Source organism: Hibiscus syriacus, unplaced genomic scaffold (assembly GCF_006381635.1).
Source record: "Hibiscus syriacus cultivar Baekdansim isolate YM2019G1 unplaced genomic scaffold, ASM638163v2 tig00111662_pilon, whole genome shotgun sequence".
Lineage (NCBI taxonomy): Eukaryota > Viridiplantae > Streptophyta > Magnoliopsida > Malvales > Malvaceae > Hibiscus > Hibiscus syriacus.
This window is the reverse complement of record NW_024063150.1, coordinates 703,544-715,090: the sequence shown is the minus strand read 5'-3', so window position 1 is coordinate 715,090 and position 11,547 is coordinate 703,544. Positions and strand designations below refer to the sequence as shown.

General features: G+C 36.8%; 2 pseudogenes; both read left to right on the top strand.

Annotated features, from left to right (window-relative positions):
- The first annotated feature begins 313 nt into the window (after nt 1-313).
- LOC120167126 lies at nt 314-2,324 on the top strand (annotated as a pseudogene).
- Nucleotides 1,347-8,040, top strand: LOC120167088 (annotated as a pseudogene).
- The last annotated feature ends 3,507 nt before the right edge of the window (nt 8,041-11,547 follow it).

Below are 11,547 nucleotides of genomic sequence, written 5' to 3'. Positions count from 1 at the left end.
TATCCAAAACTAAAAAACTAAAAAACAACACTTTTACATCAGAAAAACCGATAAAAAGAACTATATTGGGAGAAACATTTTCAAACGAATAAACAAGTTCAACTGATATTAATGGTGGTGAATTCATTAAATGTACAGAAACTATTGTTGGTACAATTCACAGAGTCCCATGCAATTTGCTGGGTAATTGATCATGGATTTTTAAGGTGAGTATTTTAAGGTGACGTGGATGCATCTGGTGCTCTTATTGTGATGGTTTGATCAGTTAATAGGCACCGCAATATCTGCTGACTTTCCGCTATGGTTTCGAGTGTGGTTTAGGCCAGGGTTTAGGGCTTTGAAATTTGAAGCAATACCACTATTCCTCCTCCGGATTGTAAAAGGAATCTGATTTTTCTCCAAGATAAAAAAAGGATGCTGCCTCGATGGAGCAGAGCTTTAACCCATCTCTCAAAGCTACCATCATTCAACTCCTTTGGATCAGGCAAAGATTTTAATGTGATTCGTCGCCAAAGCTATGCAGCTGTCGCACCTGCTGCTGCTGATTCCATCGACAAATCTTTTCCCAACAAATCGGTAATTTCATTTCTTTCAAAAACCCAATAAGAAGTTTTACAAATATATCTCCGGGAGATCTTGTTTTTGGGTGTCTGGTGATCTGGGTTTTTTTTATTTCGAGTAGGTGAATTTGGATCAAATGTTCAGGTCCAACCTTGTTCATTGGCTTTACCCAGACTCTCCCCTTAGAGTGGAAGACCCAAATTATGAATCCTTAAGCGTATTATTCTAAAGATGATGCTTTTCTATAGTAAACAAAGCAAGTCGATTCGAGGGGCTAATGTGATCTATAGGCGTGTCCTCTTACAAGTTGATAAACATGCTATATACGAAGGTCTCTCTGCTTTATGTTTCGGTTTTTCCCTTTGTCGGCAGTAAAATCGGCTTTCGGTTGATGTAAATCGAATCCCGTGTTTGTTTGTGCAGTGTTTAACTTGGAGAAGACCTTCCAGACCACGTTTTCGCTTCTACTTCATATGTGGCTCTGTTTACGCCGATTGAAAGCCGAAGGAAAAGAGGGTGTTGAATTAGGACAATACGTGTACGAGATTTACAATCATGATGTTGAGCTCAGAGTATCTAAAGCTGGGGTAAGTAAATATGCTGCTATGGATGAGTTAGGACTTAGTATGATACTGTATGAGGCTTTATTGGTTTGCAAATGAGAATATGAAAGCTTGAATAGTTTTTGAAGTTAGTTTATTATCGTTGAAATGGCAGGTTAACTTACTTCTGACAAATGGATGAAAGAATTGGAGAGATTTTCTATGGAAATATTGTTGCTTATGATGCCGCCTTGCTGCCAGAGGCTACGCGGAGGAGCTAACAGAGGTTATATGGAGGTAAGATCTTCATTGGAACTTTTTTTTTATAAGAATCTTCATTGGAACTTGTTGAGGGCTTCCATGGTTGTCCTCATCGTAACTTCCCTATAAATTCTATGCCCTTGGAAGGGAGATCAGTTTTGTTGAATAATTGGTATGCCTCCTATTTGGAAGTATATTAATTGCATGTAATTTGTTATATTGAAACTCGGTGATTTGCCTGTCCTAAACCCTGTATGATGTGATGCAACAATTAAACTCGGTGGTTCGCTCGTTTTCAAGTTGTCAACATTGATTTGAAAATTTTCAGGAATATCTTTTCTGATGATACATCCAAGCCGGATGCTGCTGCATTACGTACGGTCAGGCATGTTCTTATCTTTTCTTAGCCATTGTAATTTACAGCTATTTAAGATGTGGTTTGGATTCATTTATTTCTGAGGTATTTTTCTTTAGTTGCATTTTAAAATGCCAATGTATCCATCTTTCAACCTGTTGATGAAGACCGACTCTGCTGATAACATGAAATCAGTATGAACACCATAAGTTTATATTGAATTGAATGGTCAATGTACGCTGAATCTTTATGCTTATGTCAATCTGTCTGCAGCAATGGAAAGGTATGTTCGTCGTGAAGTTAGTTGCCTCTCATTAACTGGTAGGTTGTTCTGTCAGTTCAACATATGGTGATTGTTTCAAATATTATTGTGGACTACGTGTTTCTGATGTGAAATCCTTTAGAGATTTTCAAATTCAATATCTTTAAGCTTAACCTGAAGTTTGGCATCTAATATGCAGATAAAGAAGCTATGTTTTCTGGGAACTTCATATTCACCCCCATTGTAGAAAAGCTGACCTGATCCAAGGAAAAGTAGAAAGATGGAGGAAGCTGATGTGTGAATTCAAGTTTCCCAGAGTTGCTTCTCGGGAAAAAAAAAGGGGCAAAAAGAGGGAAATGCTTAAAAGAAAGAAATAATGGTGGCTCATGCTAATCTGATATGCTTGTAAAGCCTTCATATCGCAGTTAAAGTAATTGTTTACCAGCATTTGTTATTTTATACGGCAACAGGAGTGATGGAACTCGAAATTGATGCTTGTAGCTTAATTGCAAATTATGCAACAAAGTTGGATTGTGATGCCTTTAATATCTGAGATTCTGTTTGTTCTGGCTGAAATTAGATTTTTCAAAATGTTATCTGGAAAATGTTGTCGGTGGTCGATATATTTCAACAAGATGCCAATGGCTTCGAGATTCCCATAAGCATATAAACCTTCTAAGGGCTTCTCGAAGGCATTGGCATTTCACAAAGTTTCCTGTCATCTACATTGAAATATGGAGAAGTATTACCCCATGAACTAAGCCAATAAATAGCACCATTGTAGAACACCCCACCTTCAAATCTAGTGTTAACATGGGCAATGAAAGGATCACCGAAGAATCTTGTGGAACGAATCTGAGACGAGTATATGTCTATCTGTTTGGTCATACCTTTCATGTTTGATTCATCCCCGACGTGAAGCCATAAGTCAGGGTTGGTTTGGTCATACAGTTAAGGATTGGGTCATATTCAATGTGGAGCCAGAGGTCAGGATCTTTTTGGTCATAGCGTTTGAGTTTGATTCATCCCCGATGTGAAGCATGTCAGGGATCGTTTGGTCATACAGTTTGAGTATTTGTCTATCCGTTTGGTCATACTGTTCGGGTTTGCTTCATCCTCAATGTGGAGCCAGAAGTCGGGATCTGTTTGGTTATACTGTAAGGGTGCATGTCCATTTGTTTGGTCATACAGTTCAAGTCTGGTTCATCTACCATATGGAGCCATGGGTCAGGGTTTGTTGATCAGACAATTCAAGTCTGGTTCATCCTAATATGGAGTAATGGGTCTCTGCCTGGTCATACAATTCAGTCTGGTTCATCTCCAATTTGGAGCCACGGGGTCAGGGTCTATTTGCGAGTCTGGTTCATCCCCAATATGAAGCCATGGGTCAGAGTCTGTTTGGTCATATAGTTCTAGTTTGATTCATCCTTAATTTGGAGCCGTGGGTTGTTTGCTCATATAATTCGAGTCTGGTCCATCCTCAATGTGAAGCAATGGGTCAAGGTTTGTTTGGTCATACAATTCAAGTACATGTCCATTAAGATGTCGTACGGTACAACTTCCCTCGGCTTTACTCTTTTTTGTTGTACGTTTAATTGGCGCTGAGGGTATTAAAAGGTTGGGATCGAAGATGTCGTTGGTACATTTCATCTGGGATTTAATGATGACGTGGCAAGTTTTAATTTAATGTTGTGATGCGATTAAAGATAAATATTTTAATTTTGTAAAATATACCTTTTTATTAAACTAAAATGAGTATAAAGTAGTATTTATTTTAAAGGTTTTAAATTATTTGATAATGAATACTTAGCATATTTAGTGACGTTGATACTTAAATTTGACATTTCTGAAGAAAATAATCATCTCTTTAATAACTTAAGTAATTTAATTCGTATAAAATATATCTTAATAATAAAATAAAAGGAAAATAAGATATATAAACAATATTTTAAAAATAGTAAATAATTATACTATATGATTTATCAATATTTTTATGTATCTCATGTCTTATATTATTCATTAATATTGTGAATTATCATGTTAATACTATAAATTATCATGTCAGTATTGTAACAATTAATAACAGAAAAATGTTGGTTAAAAGAAATCATATTAAATCTGTTTTTTGAATTGGAGGGACATGTTAAATGAAACAATAATTTAAGGACTACATTGATTTTTTTTTTAAAATACAAGGGTCTCAAATGTCTTTTTTGCTTTAATGCAAAAATAAATGCATCCAAAGTTAATTTTAAACGCCTAAAGAATTTTTTTGTTAAAAATAAGTGTCTAATATTTTCGACGTTACACTTTTAAATCTAACTATTAAATAACACATGTCGAATTATAAAAAATTTAAATTTTATTTTAAAAAAATATAATTCATTTATAAAAAGAACCCAAATTTTTCTTAAATCTAAAAAAAAAGTCAAAACTCTAAAAATTCTAATTCCAAACTCCTTTACTCTCGCTAAATGTGTCGATGTTGCCTTGATCATCGTCCTATGTTGTCGATCACTTCATCTAATCGGATTTTAACACACAACGAAAAGAATCGTTGCTTGAATCGATGAAATCATTATCCTTAATCATAATCAATAAGTTGTTGCTACCACCCACTTTTTTCTGTAGTCGTTGTTTGAATCATGGGATTCAACCGTTGGTGTCCGTGTGGTTGGGCATCATCGATATTTTGACCAATTAACGGTAGTTGTGACGGTTGACGGTGGTGAGGAGATTAAAATGAGGGGTTTTTAGGATTTTAAAAAAAATTGGAGTTTTTTAATTTCAAAAAATTATATTTTAAATAATAATTTAAGATTTTTTAAATAAAAATTGAAATTTATAGTCAAAACAGTAACGATTTGTACACCTAAAAAATAATATTAAAAATAATAAATACTTATTTTAATATTTTTTTAAACACCTAAAATTAGTTCTAAGTATAATTTAGAGATTTATTCTTACTAAACCTAATGATTTAAAGTTTTACCCTGTTATAATTGCTACGGCGCTTTGAAGACGAGAGCCGATACATAAGCTGGACGAGTCAGATTCAGAAACGTCAACCGAATGGGCCTCTTAAAACTTGGGTTCCGGAATCACCGCTTCATTTCCTTGGCTTTATTCCCAGTCTTTCAATATCTCCACATCAACAAAATTTTGGGTGCTAAATCTGAACACAACCACCGCTCAGAACTCAGGTTCATGAACTCGGTGGACCTGAGGTCTTTCTTCCCTTTCTAATGCTTTATTAATTTGATCTTAGAAATTGTATGAGTTCGATTGATGTATCTTCGGGAAATAAGAATATTTGCTTTGTTGTTTATCATGATTTGTCACTTGCTTTTTGTCCTCTTTTTGCTTAATTTAATTTCGATTGAATTATTGTGTTGTGTTGTTTTTGGAAAGTTAACTGTTCGCAGTTTGCTATTATAATTTCACGAGTTTGATGAATGGTTCTTTTTTTTTGGGATTAAAGATCTTTGCTTTTGTTGTTTCACATGAATCATGATTTGCTACTTGCTATTGTGTCCTTTTTGCTTAATTTAATTCGATTGAATTATTGTGTGTGTGTGTGGTGTGGTGTGTGTTTTGGAAAGTTAACTGTTCGCAGTTTGCTATTATATTTCTACGAGTTTGATTGAATGGTTCTTTTATTTGGGATTAAGATCTTTGCTTTGTTGTTTCTCATGAATCATGATTTGCTACTTGCTATTGTGTCCTTCTTTTTGCTTAATTTTGATTGAATTATTCTGTTTTTTTTAAGAAAGTTAGCTGTCTGCTCTTCTCATGATATTAGAATTTGTACGAGTTTGATTGAATAGTTCTTTCATTAGGTGATTAAAGACCTTTGCTTTTGGTGTTTCTCATGATTTGCTACTTGCTAATTTGTCCTTTTGCTTAATTTCGATTGAAGTATGCTGTTTTTTAAAGAAAGTTAACTGTTTGATCTTCTTATGCTATTAGAATTTGAACGAGTTTGATTGAATTGTTCTTTCATCAGGGGATTAAATATCTTTGCTTTGCTGTTTCTCATTATTTGCTAGTTGCTATTTTGTCCTCCTTTTTGCTTAATTTCGATTGAATATTCTGAGTTATTCGAATGTTAAGTGCTTGATAAAGATTGATCATAATATTGTGAATGTTGTTTATATCCTGAGAATTTATAATTTTGAGCTCTTTTGGTTGGACTGCAACTATGATTTGCTTGAATTGATTCAATGGAAACTCATTGTTTCCCATTTTTACTTATACTCGACTCGGGATGATGATAGGTCCTTAAATGGGAGGATGTTGAACTAGGGGAACCCAAGGAGGGAGAGATTCATATTAAAAACAAAGCTGTCGGACTTAATTTCATCGATATCTACTTCCGGAAAGGAGTTTATAAAGCTGCTACCATGCCCTTTACTCCAGGTTTGTTTGAATTGTGTGAAAATTTACGGTACTAGAAGAGCAGAACTTTCCAGGCTGATGATATATAAGATGTGTTTTGCAGATTAGTTAATATGCAGGTGGCCTTTGTAGTTTTCCTTATTGAGTATTATCTAAATTATATCCCTTTGACTCTTGTCACTTGAATTTTTAAAGGTACTTTCTTTGAACAAATTATGCAATTACAGGAAAAATAGCAGAGTTAACATGTAACAGGAGACGAAGAGAGTAGCATAAAAGTTTTAGTTGTCAACTTCAAATGGCATGAAAGTTTTCTGCATCTGTAGGATGCACCATCTGAGTTTGAATTGGGATTTTTCCCCATTCGATCACATAGTAGGCAACCCCTTGGATTGGAAAAAGGATGTGCTTACTATGTTAATACAAATCTTTGCCTTAATAGTTATTACGGAAATCATTTTTCTTCTTTATTACAGGTATGGAAGCTGTTGGAGAGGTGATTGCTGTGGGACCTGGACCGGCAGGAAAGTTGGAGATATTGTAGCATATGCTGGTTATATGCTGGTTATCCTATGGGTGCATATGCCGAGGACCAGATTCTTCCAGCAGACAAAGTTGTGCCAGTTCCTCCTTTGGTTGCGTTGCTTCAAGGTAGGCTACATGGCTATGAGTTGTTCATAATTGTAATCATGTTATAGAGTTAATTCTTGTTTTCTATTTATCTCGACATTAATCCTCGTCCGGTAATCTTAATTTTGTTAACAAAAAGTTTTATTATAATATCATGCTATACAGGTTGAACCCGGACACACGGTTCTTGTTCATGCGGCAGCTGGTGGGGTTGGGTCTTTATTATGCCAGTGGGCAAACGCACTTGGTGCCACTGTCATCGGAACTGTCTCGACAAAAGAGAAGTCGGCTCAAGCAAAGGAAGATGGATGTCACCATGTCATAATTTACAAGGAAGAAGATTTTGTTGCCCGTGTCAATGAAATAACATCGGGCAAGGGGGTGGAAGTTGTCTACGATTCTGTAGGAAAGGATACCTTTCAGGTAATCACAGTTTTTACATTCCTATATTCCTAATTGAATATCGAGTTTCCTATTATGAGGTGTGCCCTTGAACTTCGATTGTTCCTTCGAGATGATGCTCTATTGCCTAGTCACTACTAAAGTTTTTATTTTGTTAGGGATCCTTGGCATGTTTGAAGTCTCGTGGCTATATGGTCAACTTTGGACAGTCCTCCGGTACACCGGATCCGTTTCCATTGTCTGCACTTGCAGCGAAGTCTTTGTTCTTGACTAGGCCTTCCCTGATGCAATACACAGCGACTCGGGATGAGCTGCTCGAAACCGCTGGGGAGGTGTTTGCTAACGTTGCATCAGGTGTTTTACGGGCTCGGGTGAATCACAAGTACGCTTTGTCACAAGCTTCACAAGCACACAAAGACCTTGAGAATCGGAGAACATCTGGATCAATTGTGCTGCTTCCATGAAAGCATAAAAAAAACCCTTCGTTGTGTTTTGAAGTAGCAAAAAAAAAACGTGTGCGATTGTGTTAGAACTTGGAACTATGTACGGAAATGCCTGAATGATAGAAACCGCACAACTTACCAATGATTGAATAATTAGCAACTACTAATAAAGAAAAGGGGATAATGTCAAAAATGGTGTTTGTGTTTTGAATGAATGTTCAATATGGTACAAGTTGGATGGCAAGTTGTGTGTAGGGAAGTACACTCTTTTTCTGGTGTATTTCTCGAAAAATCACCAGTGATCGGTATATTTATCGATCTAACATCAGTCAGGTTATATTTCTCGATCTAACACCCGTAGCAGTAAAGCGCGCCCCTTGAATCGCGCTATATGTTGATTTGGCGTCACTTGGGGTATAGCGTCCCCCCTGATCCGCGCCTATACGTCACGTAGGGGTATAGCGCGGATCAGGGGGCGCGCTATACGCCACGTAGGGGTGAATTATATTTAACACGGTCTCTGGTCCGCGTTATATCTTTTATCTGAATAATTACATATAGCGCGGTGCAGGTACCGCGCCTTATATGGTTATAAATACACTCCTCCGCCGGTTAAATTTCTTACATTTCCTCGCATATCTCCTTTCAACTTATAAATTAATACAACAATTCCGTCAACGAGTAATAATTCTGGCAATCTTCTCATATTTGATTTAGAAGTTCGTGCGATTTTTCATTATAAGGTAATTTTGTTATAATTTTTTAATTATACTTATTGTTTATTATCATTATTTGAAAAAATATTATACTAATTATTTTCAATTAATTTTATGTTTGTAAAATTGAAAAGCATGAGCATAAGTCGAAATAGTTTTGCGGTGCAGGTAATAATATAAAATTATATTATTTAAATTATTTACGTTGATGTGTAAAAAATTTATTGTGTTATATTTTTATTCATATATAATTTATTTAATCAGGTTTGTTTCAGTTATTTTTTTTTTGCAGATATAATATTGCCGCACTTTTAAACTCAAATAATAGCGCGACTTTCAGCTATTGTTTATTATGATGGTGAAATTCGAGAAGATGAAATCGGCGTTGTTTTCGTATCAAATGAGCGTGTTAAAATATCATTCAAGAGAAACATAACTCTTGAGGAGCTGATAACTCTTTAGGAGCTGATAACGAATATTTCGAGGAAGATTCATGTTGGAAGTAGTAGAAGAATGTCGTCGTTGCAGTACAGATTTCCAACATCATTGTTGTCATTAACTTATATAGCGTTAGAACTTTCGAACAATGATGATGTTCAAATGATGGTTGAAGCTCAAATTAATTATTTAGACGCCTCTATTGAGATGTATGCACATTTTGTTCAAGTGCGTACTGTTCGGGGTCAATCATTAAGCTCCCACTATGGGTTGATTGAACAAGTTGATCAAGTTGACAGCCCGACTACAGTAATGTGTAATGATTTTAATGTCATAATGGGGAGACATTCATCCGTAACTCCTTACGATATGTACCGAGGTGGGTTCACGAACAATCCGTATGGCAACACCGCGTCCAGTTCAAGGGGAAGACATTCATCTGCAAATTTCTTTGACCTTAATATGGAGATGTCATCGACGCAACAATCTGTGTAGTTTCCATTTGACATAATGGCTTCAAGCTCCAGGGGGAGGCATTCGACTGCGAGCTTTTTCGATCTCAATGTCGATATGCCTTCTAGTTCAAGGGAAGACATGCAAGTAAATAGGTTCTTCGACCTAAATATGGAGCGCATGGAGGAACCATCATCTCCACCAGAAGAACCGCTTCGTGAGCCTGGTGCGGATGGTGCTGAGACCGGACTATTCATTCACCCAGAATCACCGCAATTCAACTCCGATGATGATGATGTAGATGAAGTTCCAGGAAATGTGACACAAACTGACCCTCCTGTACACATGTATGAAGCTGATTATGGTGCTATGTACGGGCCAGAATTAGCGGATATGCCTCATCTCGGTGACTATGGATATTACTCATCAATAAATAATGGTGAGTTATCTTTAGGCATGGAGTTTTCAAGCAAAGAAGAAGCGATGATGGCTATCAAAAATTACAATATCCGTAATTCTATTCAGTCCAGAGTCAACCGATCGACGACCGAAAAATATGTATGCTACTGTGCCTGACGCGAAAACGGATGCAATTGGATGGTTTGCGTATCGAAAATGAAGATGAAAAATAACATATGGGAACTAACAGTATACAACGGTCCTCACACATGTTGTGCTGGAGGGGTCAACCAAGATCATCCCAACTTGGACTCTGAAATGATATGCCAAGTCATCATGCCCATGGTAAAAGCAAGCTCTCATATAGCTGTTGCAGTGTTGATTTCAGCTATACAATCGCAGTATGGGTACACTGTCTCCTATAAAAAAACTTGGTTAGCAAAACAAAATGCCATTGTCAAACTTCATGGCGAATGGAATGCATCTTACAACGAACTTCCAGGTTGGTTTAGGCTGGTGCGGACGTTGAATCCTGGGATAATTGTGGACTTTGAAACCTCCTATGCATACCATAATGATCAAGTTCTTCACGATCGAAGCCAATTCTACCGGGTTTTTTAAAGTTACCCACAGTGCGTTAATGCTGCCAAATACTGCAAGCCTATGGTCTAGATCGACGGGACTTTTTTGTATGGAAAATACAAGCAAGTTTTATTATTGGCAGTTGTCCAAGATGGCAATCGCAACATTCTTCCAGTTGCTTTTGCTCTTGTCGAAGGAGAAGATACATATTCTTGAGCTTTTTTCCTCCGAAATTTACGTGCACATGTTATCACGAGGGAAAACATTTGTGTCATTTCAGATCGCGGAGCTGGGATCAAAGCAGCAATGGAGTCTTTAGGTCCAATGTGGCAACCACCCTTTGTTCAACATAGGTATTGTCTCCGACACATTGCTGCGAACTATCATGGAAGGTACAAGAAGAATGATGAGTGTCAATTAATTGTGCGCATGGGTAAGTGAAGCAAAGTTAGTAAGTTATACATTTTTGATCATTTTAATTTTGCAAAGAAAGCAAGTTAGTAAGTTATACATTTTTTGATCAGGTTACGAACTACTTCCTCGAACGTTTGAATCAATGCTTCAAGATTTGCGGGCGAAGAACGAGGAAGGATACGATTACATCAGCCTCATCGATAAAGAAATGTGGACGAACGCTATGATGGTGGATATCGATATGGACACATGACGACCAACTTGGCTGTGGCAATCAATTCAACCTTAAAGGGTGCACGTCACTTACCTGTAGCGGCTTTGGTAAAAACTATATATTTTCATTTGGGGGCACTTTTTGCGAAGCTCGGGGGACAAGCTCAAACCTGGATGCAAGGCGGTCATGTCTATACCCTATATTAGTTACAGATCTACAGAAAAAAATTGATGCATCAAATGGAATGTCTGTAACAAGCTTCTCTAGAAGGCATGAAATGTTTCGTGTCACAGAGTTGCCGCGACCTCTTCAAGGGATTGAAGCTGTGTCGTTAAGAGTAAATATAAGGGACAGAACGTGCGACTGCGGGTTTTTTCAAGCTCTGAAGTATCCATGCTCTCATGTGATAGCAGCTTGCTCGCATACACGTCAAGACTATAACCATTTCGTGGATCCTGTATACCTACTATCTGAAGT